Below are 16,494 nucleotides of genomic sequence, written 5' to 3'. Positions count from 1 at the left end.
AGAATTCATAACACCTACATTACTTTTCAATTTATTATTAGATGTGTTCAGAGAGAAATATACAGAATTTTATGGCATTGCCTGAAAAAGAAAAAAAATCAAAGAGCTCAAAATAATACCTACTCTCCTCTGATGGTAGTTAAATTTATAGCAACATACTTTAGAAAATCTAACTATTAAGCAATCAGTGCCTTTACAGAAGTACAAAGTGCAGCTGTTAAAAATAATGTGACTTTGGGGACTTCCCTGGCAGTCCAGTGGTTAGGACTTTGCCTTCCAATGCAGGGGCTGAGGGTTCGATCTCTGGTTAGGGAGCTAAGATCCCACATGCCTTGTGGCCAAAAAACCAAAACATAAAACGGAAGCAATGTTGTAACAAATTCAATAGAGACTTTAAAAATGGTCCACATAAAAAAAAAATCTTTAAAAAAAATAATAATGTGACTTTGCCTAATGTGTCTTTTGGATTTACAACTGTAAAGGAGAGAGTGAGAGAGTTAAATACCGAGAGAATAACTCAAGCTACCTGCTGTCTATTTCATATACATATTCTGTGTTTTATCATAATAGTTTAAGAAAAGTGGACATGAAGTTTTCCCAGAAATCAAATTAATCTGGACCGTGTATTCATCCTCTTCTGATGATCCAGATCTTCAGATTAACCCAGTAGTACTCTAAGTGAATAGTCACCAGACACCTGCTGAGTAATCCTTATAACACTGTGCTTGTTTAACATGACAATAGTAAACGTATATATAGCATTCATTATGTCCCAGTTACTGTTCTGTGCACTTCACATATATTAACAAGTTTAATCTTCATAAGAGCTCTTCAGTATAACAGTTATTGTCTCCATTTAACAGACAAGACTAAGGGACTTGCCTAACATAAAACTTGTCAGAGCCAAAATTTGAACATAGGCAGTCTGTCTAGAGATCCAGACCCTTGACCACTGTACTATACCACCTCTTACACAGTCCTCTTCTGTCTGAAAATCAATCACGTGTGTGTAAAATCAAGTCAAATGCAGCTAATAGATCTGGGGAATTTTAAAGTCAGATATAGAACATTGGAACATTGAGAAATAGAGAATAAGAAGCCGGTAAACTTTTAAAGGATTCAAAGAAATTTAATTGGATTTCAAAGAGATTATCTTAGATCAGGCTGCTGTAACAAAAATACCATAGAGTGGGTGACTTATAATCAACAGAAATTCAATTCTCACAGTTCCTGCAGGCTAGGAAGTCCACGATCAAGGCACCAGTAGATTTGGTGTCTGGTGAGGATACACATCCTGTGTCCTCACATGGAGGAAGGGATAAAGAAGCTCTTCTATAAGGGCATTAATCTCATTCATGAGGGCTCCACCCCCTTGACCATTCACCTCCCAAAGACTCTACCTCTGAATATCCTTACATTGGGGATTAGGTTTCAAAGTGTTAATTTTAGGAGGGACACAAACATTCAGTATAGAACAGGAATAGATTTTGGTTGCTTTCTCTGTAAGTTTGCCCAATATAACCTAGACTTATAAACAAATCTGTTAATTTCTGCAAAAGAGAGCATGTAACTTTAAGGTAACTATTAACTCTGCTGCACCTGTTACTTTAGATAAACTCCTCATTCATAAATTCCAAACTGTTTTAATTACAATACTGTGGTCTAAACACATTTATGAAACTACTACTTTTGAAGAAATTATGTGATTTACTTTACTTGATTTTATACATATTTACAAATACTTTGCCCAGAAAAAAAAAATCTGCTTCTCTTGAAGATATATTCAAAATCTCATAGTGGCATGTGAAAAATATATATATAAAGGTGTAGATACCAGCTCCAGCTATGCTACCTACAACAAATGAAACTTCTACCAAAATACTTAGCTTAATTTGGACTCTTATTTCCTTATATTTAACCATAAAATATAATACGCTTAGCTTTCATCTGTTCAGTAATTTTCTGGGGAATTTTCCATATTCTATTCTTTTGATTCTGATGGTTCTTGTACTAATGAGACCCCGACATCTCACAACATATAGACCTTACTAAGACAGTTGAATTATTTCGATCTTTATCTCTTTCTGTTAACTCTCTAGGAAGTTTTATCTGTTGGGATACAGCCAGGGCAAGAAGACAGCTAGAAATAAGTAATTTGTAGCACTGTAGAATACCTAATACTGTGATCTCTAAAGATATCCTATCTCCTGTCTTTCTCAAAGACTGAGTGCTTCCTCCAGTACTGTGATTTATACTGTATCTTTCCACAAAGTCACTGTATTTATGCGTAAGTCAATTAGGACACTTTCTGATACTTACTGTCAAAGAAACTAAATGATACTTGGGAAATAATTCCTATCCTAGTGACCATCAGACAAATTTGTAGTGTAATCTGTAAAATATTGTTAATATATGTACCAGGGAAATGATTTTTATTTTTATAAAGTTTAACCATTAGAGTAATTGGGTACATTTCATTCACAGTTATAAAGTAATGAGATTGAATAATGCTATAACTAATTAAATATATATATAAATGTATATATAAAATTCTCAGTAACTAGCTATATGACACCAAAAAAGTTAAAACATTTTTGTCTGCTTTCTCATATCTTGAAAACTTCAATTTTTGTCCTTTTATCTCACTGGGCAGTGGTGAGAATAAAATGTGAATTCCTTGAACACGTGAAAAAAACAAAATTAGTTAATATTAGTATTGTTGCTCTTATTATTATAATTATGTTCTTAAATCACTCCCTAGCCATTGAATACCCAGGATGGGGTCAGTAAGCTAAACTTGTAGTGTCTGAAGTCTTTGCTAAAGCACTTTTAATTAACTTAAAGAATTAGAGAGAAAAAAAAAAACAAAAAAACATTTGAATGATTTATAAATTCCAGGTAATGAGACATATCTTTCTGACCAAAGATTCTGTTTTGATTATTTGACATAATCAGTGGTGCCTAGCAGTTCCAGGCATGTAGTACTAACTACAATCACTAAAACTTTGTCCTGTGGTACCTCCATGATCTAACTTTAAAGGTGGTACTTTGCTTAAGGAAATGGGTTAATTTATGTTCACATATGTGTTGATTACTTACTTAGGAACTTAGAGTGCATGCTTCTTATTGCTACATTTTGACTTGCCATGCCTTTGCCATTTCTCTGTTTCTTTATTCTTGAAATAAAAGTTTAAGCCTCCTATTTTTTCTAAGTATACATAGTTATAAAAGAGCACTGCAAGATAAGATTTTTCATATGTTGAGTTAACACCATTAGATACTGCCATGAAAACAGGTGAGCCAGCATTAATCATAGAATCATACAGCTGGAAGGGAACTCCAAAGATGACATAGTTAATTCTCTTGACTCCATGTAGACTGCCTTGAAATTAACTTAGACAAATAGATGCCTGTCCAAGAACTTAAAGGTTAAATGGCATCATGAATGTATGAATACCCATAGCCAAGTGGTGTATGAGCTGATAATTTAGATAATTCAAGTGCAATATCTTCATATTGATTCAGTCATCTGAATATATGAATATTTTCATTTGGACAGCAGTGTAGTTTAACAGGAGAATGTGATTTGAAGTATGAAAGGCTATATTAGAATAATTTTTTTGAGAATAGAAAGAGAGTACACATAAAAGGCCTATACTAAAATGTTATACTGCTGTATAACAGAACACCACAAAGCTTAATAACTTACAACAAAACGACAATTTATTGCTCATTACACGACTTGGATAGGGCTCAGTGGGGATGGATCATCTCTACTCCATGTGATACTGTCTGGGGCATGTTGACTTGAATTGTAGGATAGAAGATAGCCTCACTCAAATGTCTGGCACAACAGATGGGATTGCTGAATTAGTAGGAGCATGCTAAACCTCTTTGTCTTTGTGGCCTCTGCAGAAGGAGAGTCTTAACATTTTACATGGAGGCTTACTATCAAAATGACAAAAATGGAAGACCATACCTTTTAAAACCCAGGGATGGAACTCTCTTGCGTGTCACATCTGTTGCATTTTATTGGTTCAACAAGTCATAAGGCCAATGGTCATTCATAAGAGAAGTAGACTACCTCTCTTAGGCAAGCAGTCCTGGGAAGGGTCAAATTTCTAGGATCCAATCCCAGTAAAATCTACCATAATAAGTTATGCCCCTGTCATGTAAAAAATCTACCCACCCCCTTCCAACACCTCCCCAAAACTTATCCCATTATAGCATTAGACTTGAAGTCCATAGCTTGTGATCTGCATCAGGACTGGATTTGGATGAGGTTTTCTAGATGCAAGTCCAGTTCCTCTAGAGATCTGATCATTTAAAAAACTAGTTATCTGTACCTAGTATTATTTATGAGACAGGGGCAGGACAGTAGAGACAGTCTTTTTCAAAGAGAAGAAGGATAGGCAGCACGTAGCTCCGTAGCAGTTCTAAAATCCAGCCATCGCTTGCTTTCAGAGCCTCCTACTCCTGCAGACAGGAAATGTTCTTTGAATATAACCCAGTTTTGGCCTGTGAGAATGAATCACTAATCCATGGCTAGCCTCAGCCTTTGGCTTCATCCTCTGAGCTATTAGACTTGCTCTCTGAGATGCCATTCCTTTATCATAAGAAATAACTTCTATTTGCTGTTGAGTAGCTTTTTCTTCCTGATATACTAAACAGTTGGTGGCCAGAAGCCTCTTTTTATTTTGAAATGTCATAATCTCCTTTAGTTGAAGCTAGTACAAGTACTCTAATAACTTTGTATTAAGTTAATGCATCAAATTATAATTCATTTCATTAGGTAAAAGCCATACCTACAGTGTCTTGAAGACCAGCCCTTCTCAACTTTGGGCTGCAAGCCATGTTTCTATGGGGTGTTGCCCTTAATATTCTTAGAAGACATTTTTCATGCTGGGAGAATGCAGTATAAAACTCCTTAAGTGTTTCTGAGGTTTTAAAAAGAGGTCTTACAGAAGAACCCTTGATTTGATCTTTTTCTGGCAGTGCCCTGCATTTGATCTTTGCCTGAGGCTATTTCTGTCTCTGAGGCTGGGGATTAGAAAAATATTTACTTTCCCACCTAGAAAATCCTAAAATGGAAATATTTCCCCTAAATTCTGTTTCAACACTGAATATTTCCTCCTTAGCTCATAACTCTTTTCTTATGTTTTCTCACACACAGGTAATCAAGTCAGTTGGCACTTTTGACATTCTGCATAGGTATCTCCTTAGTCAGATACATTTTCTACATTTTATGCTAACTCAGTCAGCAGTTTTGCCAGTTTCCCATGGATACTTAGCACTGGATTTCCTTCCTTCAGCCTCCCAGTGCAAGCCACCTTATCACTTCTCCAGTCTCAATCAACAGCCTTTTTACTGCCCATCCAGCCTCTTGCAATCACCTGGGTCTGAGCCAATACCACATATTTTAAGTTTCTGTTATGCAGGTCTCCATTTCCAGGTCTCAAAGTCTGTCTCGTATATTTATTACTGAGTAAATAACCACCAAATACTTAGTTACTTAAAACCACTATAATTTATCATTTCCAACAATTGAAAGTAAGACTCTGATGCGTATGTCTTCTGCTCAATTTTGTGTTGTCTGTGGTCACTTACCTGTTTAGTGACTGGTGCATTTAACTGGGAGCAAAGTTGATGTTGGAATATGTAAGATGGCCTTAATTGCATATATAATACTTCAGCTTGGGTAGATGGAATGTCTGGTATCTGACTGGGGCTCTCTCTACATATTCTTTCACTGTTCAGTAGTAGAGCTTCTTTACATGGGAAGTCAGATTCCAAAAGAGTTATAGTGGAAGCTGCTAGTCCTCTGGAGACATAAGTCCAGATCTGGCAGAGTGTCATCTTCACTGCATTCTATTGGTAAAAGATAGCCGCAACGCAAGCTTAAATTCTAGAGGGAGATACTACATCCACCTATTGATGGGATTGAGGGATGTACATGCAGAGACTGAGGAATTCTTAGAAGTCATCTTTAAACATAAACTATCACTTGCCAGTATAATTCTGGACATATATAGTGGGTGATTCACAAATGTCAGTTGCCTTTCAGTCATACCCCCATGTGATGTATATGTTACTCTTCTTTTATAATGAATGTATTTATTAAACAGTAATTTATAAAATAAAATGAATTTTACTCTCACTTACTATAGTAATCATATTCAGTTTTAAATTTCTCCTTTTTAAATAAAGAAGGAATATCTTCAATGACATGATTTTGGGGAGATTAAATAGTATTCTGATTACAAAGATGCTCCTGGATTTTGCAATTATAAGGTCATTGTCGCACTTGACCTTTTATATGTCCTGAATCCTTTTTCATTATGCTGAAAAGTAAAGAAGGATGAGAGCTAGTAGAATCTGTGAATAAGAGCTATTCAAACTTTAATACTTAAAGTAATATAGGATGTGTGGGATAGAGATTATTGTGAGGGAGGTCTCTTTCCATTCCCTCAGCTTTATCTACTTATATGTAAGGAATTTAAATTTAACAATTTAGAACTTATGTGAGCTTCCCACTCTCTTTGTTCATTCTTTGATTATATGACTTGTTACAGCCAATAAAGATATGTGCTGTGTAGGTGAGATGGAGTCATCTAAGTAATGATGTAGGTGAGATGAAGTCATCATCTATATTTTATATGGATATAGGTAACGCAGATAAGATAGAATTTTAAACTGATACCATATGGCCTGATTTTTACACTTTTCTTTTTAAACAGGGAAGTTTTGTTTCTTTTCCCTAACAACAGTTCTCTCATAGTATAGGCCAAGCAATTTCTGGATGAATACATTCAGGAATATTGACATCTTGTTAAATTGCTGTCAGGCTTCAGGGAATGAGTTTAAAGGTCCTGGAAGTACTAATGGTTAGGAAACTCAGGCTGACATATTGGCCATGACAAAAGAAGCTCTATGCACAGTGTCAGCAGTAGTGGCAGTAACTGGTTCTGGCAGGGTGGTCTCTACCACCGGGTGATAAGACACTTTTATCTTTATGAGTTTCAGAGGCATTTCCGAAAGTATTTTCAGAGTTCTGTGTTGGCAATACTGAGAAAGAGAACATCAAACGTGTTTTCAGGAATGACAGCTGAGATTCCCTCTGCTCACCAAAAGCTCCACAGGGAGCAGGGAAGAGTGTTGTGTTTTTGTCATTTTCCCCACTTGCTGCCCTCAGTCTACACACTAGTGTTCACAGGGTGAAGAGGAAAGAGAAGGGAGTAAAAGGGATCCTAGGGTAGGGACAAGGGTAGAGGTATATGCCAACCAGAGTCTTCAGTGAATCCAACTCATGTGCATAGATCAGAAGCAGCTTAGAATGATGATAACAGATCATGCATTTTAGGCTATTGGAGAGCAAATACTGAAAGGACATTCCTGTAGAGTTAAGGTGAACCAAACAATGAGGCTTTAGGTACATCATTGAAAGAAAGAACTTTCACAAACTAGCCTCTGGGTTTATATAAGTGATACGTGAAACCACAAAGGGAAGGATCAGTGTGGGAGGCGAGGGGACTGGGGAGTGGACTCTGTCAAACTACTAAAAATACAATGGAAATTGCACGGGTGGCTTGGGGAAGGGGGGCCAGTGGAATCCCGGGCAAAATGGCACTTCTAAACTTCTCAGTGGGATGTGAATCCATGAACATCTCGGGGGTGGTAAAGGTCATAAACAGAAAACCTGCGGCACCTCTGAATTTTCACAGATTTCAATGATTTGGTTCCAATCCAGAAACTATCTCAAGACAATAAAAAGGCTGCTGAATGGGAACTGAGAAAAACAGCTAAACTCTCAGCAAGCTACTTTGACCGTACCAGAGGTTCTCACACACAGTGACAGCTAGCAGCGTCCAAAGTGCTGACATGACGACTTAGAAATGTGATAAAGAGAAACACCGTCGGCATTTTCTACCCCTGGGCAGAACCAGCTGGTCTTGTCTTAGGATCTTGTAGCACTTTGTTCCTCTCCCTGGTACCAGATAGCTGCATAAATTAAATGCAGTGAGGGGCAGAGTCAAGATGGCTTACTAGGAGGATGTGGAATTCGAGTCTCCTCACAACCAGGGCACCTACCAGGCACCGGTGAGGGACCACGGACACCTAAAGGGATGGGAGGAACCCCCAGTGACTGGGTAGGACATGAGGAGTGGGGGGAGTGAAGGAGGATGAGAAGTGGAGGCACCCCTGAGGGGTGGCTGGGGGAGGGGAAGGGATCCCACACCAGAAGCCGGAAATTGGGGACGCATTGGGAGGGCACAGGATTAAAAGGGAGCGTGGCCAGGTTTCCCCTGCCCACTTGGACCCCCAGCAATCTTCTGAGATCCCAGGGCTGATCCTCTCCCCACCGAGGCCCCTCCAGCCACGCGGGTCCTGAGGGAGTGGGAGGGAGGCAAGGGGGAGCAAAATTAAAGGCCGGACCTTCGGGACCCGCACCTCTGAGGGGTGGCTGGGGGGGGGGGGGGAGGAGTTCTACACCCAGCAGAACCCACCCACGGTTAGGGGTCCAGCAGGGATGGGGGAGACCCTGGGGGAGACAGTGGGAGGGGCACGAAGGAACGGAAGGGAACAGGACCAGGGCTTTCCCTGTCCACTTAGGCACGGGGGAGCCGGTTGGGCTCCCAGGCCTAATCCTCTGCCCTCAGAGCCTCACTGCTGCCGTGCAGAGCCCAAGCCCCACCCCACACCCCCACCCAGGGCCCTACCTCTACCCTCTGAGACCCCCTCCAACACAATGGGCCTAAACGCCACCCACACACCCTCACTCAGGGCCGTGCCTCCAAACTCCATACTCCAGAGGCCCTCCTTTCCACATGCTGCCTCTCCCCTTCTGCACAGGTCCTAAGCAGAGGCCCCGCCCCATGCTTAAAAGTGGCCCCACTCCGAGCTCAAACGTCACCCCCCACCCACCTAGGTTCTGCCCCACCCTAAACCCCACCCCTGCCTAAGTTCCACCCCGCCTAAACTCCACCCCCACAGCCAAGGGTTTGTTTTTTTTTTTTTCCCTCTTTTAGATTGGGGTTCTGTTTTACCTTGTTGATTCATTATTGTTGATTCTCTTATATTTCTTTTTTCTAATAAATCTTTTATTTTTCTAATTTTATTTTATTCTTTATACTTTGTTATTGTTCTTTCCTTTTGGCTTCCCCCCCCCCCCCACTTTTTTTTTCTTTTTTCTGTTGTGGTTTTATTTTATCTTGCTGCAGTTGTTACAATTATAGTTTTATTTTTCCTAATATATTTTTTATCTTTCTAATTTTATTTGGTTTTTTATTCTTTGATATTACAGTGCTCCTTTTTTTTCTTTCTTTCTTCCATTTTTTCTTTTTTTTTAACTACACCACGAAGCCTGTGGGATCTTGGTTCCCAGGCCAGAGGTAGGGCCTGAGCTCCTGTGGTGGGAGCTCTGAGTCCAAACCACTGGACTAACAGAGAACCTCAATCCAGGGAATATCAATTGGAGTGAGGCCTCCGGGAGGTCCTCATCTCAGCACCAAGACCCAGCTCTATCCAACTGCCTAGAAATTCCAGTTCTGGATGTCTCAGGCCAAACAACCAATAAGACAGGAATACAGCACCACCCATCAAAAAAAAAAAAAGGACAAAATATATTACAGACAAAGGAGCAAGGTAAAAACCTACAAGACCAAATAAATGAAGATGAAATAGGCAACCTTCCTAAAAAAGAATTCAGAGTAATGATAGTAAAGATGATCCAAAATCTCAGAAACAGAATGGAGAAAATACAAGAAACATTTAACAAAGATCTAGAAGAATTAAAGAGCAAACAGACAGGGATGAACAACACAATAAATGAAATTAAAAGTACTCTAGGGCTTCCTTGGTGGCGCAGTGGTTGAGAATCTGCCTGCCAATGCAGGGGACACGGGTTCAAGCCCTGGTCTGGGAAGATCCCACATGCCGCGGAGCAACTAGGCCCGTGAGCCACAACTACTGAGCCTGCGCGTCTGGAGCCTGTGCTCCACAACAAGAGAGGCCGCGATAGTGAGAGGCCCGCGCACCGCGATGAAGAGTGGCCCCCGCTCGCTGCAACTGGAGAAAGCCCTCGCACAGAAACGAAGACCCAACACAGGCAAAAATAAAAAATAAATAAATAAATAAATAAATAAAAGATTACTATTAAAAAAAAAAAAAAGTACTCTAGAAGGAATCAATAGTAGAATCACTGAGGCAGAAGAACGGATAAGTGAGTTGGAAGATAAAATGGTGGAAATAACTGCCAGGGAGTAGAATAAAGAAAAAAAAATGAAAAGAATTGAGGACAGTCTCAGAGACCTCTGGGACAACATTAAATGCATCAACATTTGAATTATAGGGGTCTCAGAAGAAGAAGAGAAAAAGAAAGGGTCTGAGAAAATATTTGAAGAGATTATAGTTGAAAACTTCCCTAACAATGGAAAGGAAATAGTCAACCAAGTCCAGGAAGCACAGAGAGTACCATACAGGAAAAACCCAAAGAGAAACATGCCAAGACATATTAATCAAACTATCAAAAATTAAATACAAAGAAAAAATATTAAAAGCAGCAAGGGAAAAACAACAAATAACATACAAGAGAATCCCCATGAGGTTAACAGCTGATCTTTCAATAGAAACTCTGCAAGCGAGAAGGGAGTGCCAGGACATATTTAAAGTGATGAAAGGGAAAAACCTACAACCAAGATTACTCAGCAAGGACCTTATTCAGATTCAACGGAGAAATTAAAAACTTTACAGACCAGCAAAAGCTAAGAGAATTCAACACCACTAAACCAGCTTTACAACAAATGCTAAAGGAAGTTTTCTAGGCAGTAAACACAAGAGAAGGAAAAGACCTACAATAACAAACCCAAAACAATTAAGAAAATGGTAATAGGAACATACATATCGATAATTACCTTAATGTAAATGGATTAAATACTCCAACCAAATGATATAGACTATCTGAAGGGATACAAAAAAAGACCCATATATATGCTGTCCACAAGAGACCCACTGAAAGTGAGGGGATGGAAAAAGATATTCCATGCAAATGGAAATCAAAAGAAAGCTGGAGTAGCAATTCTCAAGTCAGACAAAATCGACTTTAAAATAAAGACAATTACAAGAGACAAAGAAGGGCACTACATAATGATCAAGGGATCAATCCAAGAAAAAGATATAACCATTGTAAATATTTATGCACTCAACATAGGAGCACCTCAATAAATAAGGCAAATGCTAAAACCCATAAAAGGGGAAATCGACAGTAACACAGTCACAGTAGGGGACTTTTAACACCCCACTTTCACCAATGGACAGATCATCCAAAATGAAAATAAATAAGGAAACACATGTTTTAAATGATACATTAAACAAGATGGGTTTAATTGATATTTATAGGACATTCCATCCAAAAACAACAGAATACACTTTCTTCTCAAGTGCTCATGGAACATTTTCCAGGATAGACCATATCTTGGGTGACAAAGCTTTGGTAAATTTAAGAAAATTGAAATCGTATCAAGTATCTTTTCTGACCACAACGCTATGAGACTTGATATCAATTACTGGAAAAAAACTGTAAAAACAAACGCATGGAGGCTAAATAATACGCTACTAAATAACCAAGAGATCACTGAAGAAATCAAAGAGGAAATAAAAAAATACCAGGAAACAAATGACAATGAAAACATGACAACCCAAAACCTATGGCATGCAGCAAAAGCAGTTCTAACAGGGAAGTTTATAGCAATACAGTCCTACCTCAAGAAATAAGAAAAATCTCAAATGAACAACCTAACCGTGAACCTAAACCACTTAGAGAAAGAAGAACAAAAAAACCCCTAAAGTTAGCAGACGGAAAGAAATCATAAAGATCAGATCAGAAATAAATGAAAAAGAATTGAAGGAAACAGTAGCAAAGATCAATAAACCTAGAAACTGGTTCTTTGAGAAGATAAAATTGATAAACCATTAGCCAGACTCATGAAGAAAAAAAGGGAGAAGAATCAAATCTATAGAATTAGAAATGAAAAAGGAGAAGTAACTGGCATTGCAGAAATACAAAGGATCATGAGAGATTCCTACAAGCAGCTATATGCCAATAAAATGGACAACCTGGAATAAATGGACAAATTCTTAGAAAAGCACAACCTTCTGAGACTGAACCAGGAAGAAATAGAAAATATAAACAGACCAATCACAAGTAATGAAATTGAAACTGTGATCAAAAATCTTCCAACAAACAAAAGCCCAGGACCAGATGGCTTAACAGGCAAATTCTATCAAATATTTAGAGAAGAGCTAACAAGTATCCTTCTCAAACTCTTCCAAAATATAGCAGAGGGAGGAACACTCCCAAACTCATTCTATGAGACCACCATCACCATGATACTAAAACCAGATAAAGACTTCACAAAGAAAGAAGACTACAGGTCAATATCTCTGATGAACATAGATGCAAAAATCCTCAACAAAATACTAGCAAACAGAATCCAACAGCACATTAAAAGGATCATACACCATGCTCAAGTGGGGTTCATCCCAAGAATGCAAGGATTCTTCAATATACGCAAATCAATCAATGTGATATACCATCTTAACAAATTGAAGGATGAAAACCATATGATAATCTCAATAGATACATAAAAAGCTTTTGACAAAATTCAACACCCATTTATGAAAAAAACTCTCCAGAAAGTAGGTATATAGGGGACCTACCTTAACATAATAAAGGCCATATATGACAAACCCACCACCAACATCATTCTCAATGGTGAAAAACTGAAAACATTTCCTCTAAGATCAGGAACAAGACAATGTTGCCCACTCTCACCACTACTATTCAGCATAGTTTTGGAAGTTTTAGCCACAGCAATCAGAGAATAAAAAGAAATAAAAGGAATCCAAATTGGAAAAAAAGAAGTAAAACTGTCCCTGTTTGAAGATGACATGATACTATACATAGAGAATCCTAAAGATGCTACCAGAAAATTACTAGAGCTAATCAATGAATTCGATAGAGTAGCAGGATACAAAATTAATGCACAGAAATCTCTTGCATTCCTGTACACTAATGATGAAAAATCTGAAAGAGAAATTAAGGAAAGACTCTCATTTACCATTGCAACAAAAAGAATAAAATACCTAGGAATAAATCTACCTAAGGAGACAAAAGACCTGTATGCAGAAAACTATAAGACACTGATGGAAGAAATTAAAGATGATACAAAGAGATGGAGAGATATACCATGTTCTTGGATTGGAAGAATCAACATTGTGAAAATGACTATACTACCCAAAGCAACCTACAGATTCAATGCAATCCCTATCAAACTACCACTGGCATTTTTCACAGAACTAGAACAAAAAATTTCACAATTTGTATGGAAACACAAAAGACCCCGAATAGCCAAAGCAATCATGAGAAAGAAAAATGGAGCTGGAGGAATCTGGCTCCCTGACTTCACACTATACTACAAAGCTACAATAATCAAGACAGAATGGTACTGGCAAAAACACAGAAATATAGACAAATGGAACAGGATAGAAAGCCCAGAGATAAACTCACGCACATATGGTCACCTTATCTTTTAAAGGAGGCAAGAGTATACAATGGAGAAAAGACAGCCTCTTCAATAAGTGGTGCTGGGAAAACTGGACAGCTACATGTAAAAGAATGAAATTAGAACACTTCCTAATACCATACAAAAAAATAAACTCAAAATGGATTAAAGACCTAAATGTAAGGCCAGACACTATAAAACTCTTTGAGGAAAACAAAGGCAGAACACTGTATGATATGAATCACAGCAAGATCCTTTTTGACCCACCTCCTAGAAAAATAAACAAATGGGACCTAATGAAACTTCAAAGCTTTTGCACAGCAAAGGAAACCATAAACAAGACAAAAAGACAACCCTCAGAATGGGAGAAAATACTTGCAAATGAAGCAACTGACAAAGGATTAATCTCCAAAATATACAAGTGGCTCATGCAGCTCAATATCAAAAAAACAAACAACCCAATCCAAAAATGGGCAGAACACCTGAATAGAGATTTCTCCAAAGACAATGTACAGATTGCCAACAAACACATGAAAGGATGCTCAACGTCACTAATCATTGGAGAAATGCAAATCAAAACTACAATGAGGTATCACCTCACACCAGTTAGATTGGCCATTATCAAAAAAGATAGAAACAATAAATGCTGGAAAGGGTGTGGTGAAAAGGGAACCCTCCTACACTGTTGGTGGGAATGTAAATTGATACAACCACTATGGAGAACAGCATGGAGGTTCCTTAAAAAACTAAAAGGAGAACTACCATATGACCCAGCAGTCCCACTACTGGGCATATACCCTGAGAAAACCATAATTCAGAAAGAGTCATGTACCACAATATTCATTGCAGCACTATTTACAGTAGACAGGACATGCAAGCAACCTAAGTGTCCATCAACAGATGAATGGATAAAGAAGATGTGCACTTATATACAATGGAATATTACTCAGCCATAAAAAGAAATGAAACTGAGTTATTTGTAGTGAGGTGGATGGACCTAGAGTGTGTCCTACAGAGTGAAGTAAGTCAGAAAGAGAAAAACAAGTACCATATGCTAACACATATATATGGAATCTAAAAACAGTAAATGGTTCTGATGAACCTAAGGGCAAGACAGGAATAAAGACGCAGACGTAGAGAATGGACTTGAGGACACAGGGAGGGGGAAGGGTAAGCTGGGACGAAGTGAGAGAGTAGCATTGACATATATACACTACCAAATGTAAAATAGCTAGTGGGAAGCAGCTGCGTAGCACATGGAGATCATCTTGCTGCTTTGTGACCACCTAGAGGGGTGCGATAAGGAGGGCGGGAGGGAGAAGCAAGAGGGAGGGGATATAGGGTATAAGTATGCATATAGCTGATTCACTTTGTTATACATCAGAAACTAACACAACAATGGAAAGCAATTATACTCCGATAAAGATGTTAAAAAAAAATACAATGCATGGTTATTAAGAAAAAAGCAAAGAGAAATTTTGGGAATGCTGAAAAATAAAATCATGTGATGGCTCTTACGTTTTATTCAGGCAACATATTAAGTTTTTCCTTTATGTCAGATACTGTACTGGGCAAAAAAGAAAAGGGCCCTAAATTTTTAGGTAATCACACTTCATATCATCAAAATAGTCATTCCATCAAGTAATTATAATTCTGTACTCAGAAAACTAAAACATATAGAATTATAAATTACCTCCATCCTTAGTTCACATCAGTGCACAACATCTTCGTGTTATGTTTTTTACTGGAAGAGACTATATTTGCAAATGTAAAAATATCAGTAAGAAAATTAATTTATCCAATATTGGTGAATTTTTATCTTCTAGTATAGGCAATATCCCAAACTTCCTTTCATTTGTTATTTGTGGGATAAAGTTGTTTAAAGTCATCTTACCCATAGAGTTTTTTCACTCTGAGACTGATTTCTTTTTAAAATTTTCCTATTCATGTTATGCATCTCTACCCTTATAAATAACTTACCTCCACCAGGCCTATGCTTTTTAGTTCATTACATATAAGTGTAAATCTGCTGTCCATATTATACACTTGAATTTTCCAGAAACTTTCCTTTCCATTCTTAGGTCAAGTTGCTAATTCAGAAACATATACAATTAAAGGCACAAAGAATGAATATCATTTTAAAGAACACAAATAACAAATGTTGGAGAGGATGTAGAGCAAATGTAAATGCAAAAATTTACATTCCCACCAACCTCATACTCTGTTGGTGGGAATGTAAATTGGTGCAGCCACTGTAGAAAACCGTATGGAGAGTCCTCAAATAACTGAAAATAGAACTACCATATGACCCAGCAATTTCACTCCTGGGTATATATCCAAAAAAATCAAAAACACTAATTTGAAAAGGTACATGCACCCCAATGTTTATAGCAGCACTATTTATAATAACCAGGACATGGAAGCAACCTAAATGTACATCAACAAATGAATGGGCAAAGAAGATGTATATATATATATATACACACTCACTCAATGGAACACTACTCAGCCATAAAAAAAAGAAGGAAATAATGCCATTTGCAGCAACATGGATAGGCTTGGAGGGCATTTTGCTAAGAGAAGTAGGTCAGAGAAAGACAAATACTGTATGATATCACTTATATGTGGAATCTAAAATATACAACAAACTAGTGAATATAAAAAAAAAGAAGCAGCCTCACAGAGAACAAACTAGTGGTTCCCAGCAGGGAGCTGGGGGCCATATAGTTGTGGGGTGGTGGGAGGTACAAACTATTGGGTGTACGATAGGCTACAAGGAAGTATTGTACAACACGGGGAATATAGCCTGTATTCTGTACTAACTGTAAATGGAAAGTATCCTTTAAAAATTGTATAAAAATGTTTTTAAAAAATAGAATTAAAAAGGGCAGAAGAAAGAACAATGTAAGTTATATAATAATAACAATTTAGCATT

At 37.9% G+C, this 16,494-nt stretch overlaps 1 long non-coding RNA gene across 1 annotated transcript in view; it reads right to left on the bottom strand.

The window, feature by feature from the left end:
- LOC309606608 overlaps positions 1-16,034 on the bottom strand; it is a 111,071-nt gene extending 95,037 nt beyond the window's left edge. The window contains exon 1 of the long non-coding RNA XR_014231987.1: positions 11,398-16,034. This is a non-coding gene — a long non-coding RNA (uncharacterized lncRNA). The remainder of the gene's footprint in view (positions 1-11,397) is intronic.
- Positions 16,035-16,494: the final 460 nt, after the last annotated feature.

Source organism: Balaenoptera borealis, assembly GCF_965194805.1.
Source record: "Balaenoptera borealis genome assembly, chromosome: 11".
NCBI lineage: Eukaryota > Metazoa > Chordata > Mammalia > Artiodactyla > Balaenopteridae > Balaenoptera > Balaenoptera borealis.
The sequence above is the reverse complement of the archived record's forward strand: the minus strand, read 5'-3'. Positions and strand labels throughout refer to the sequence as shown.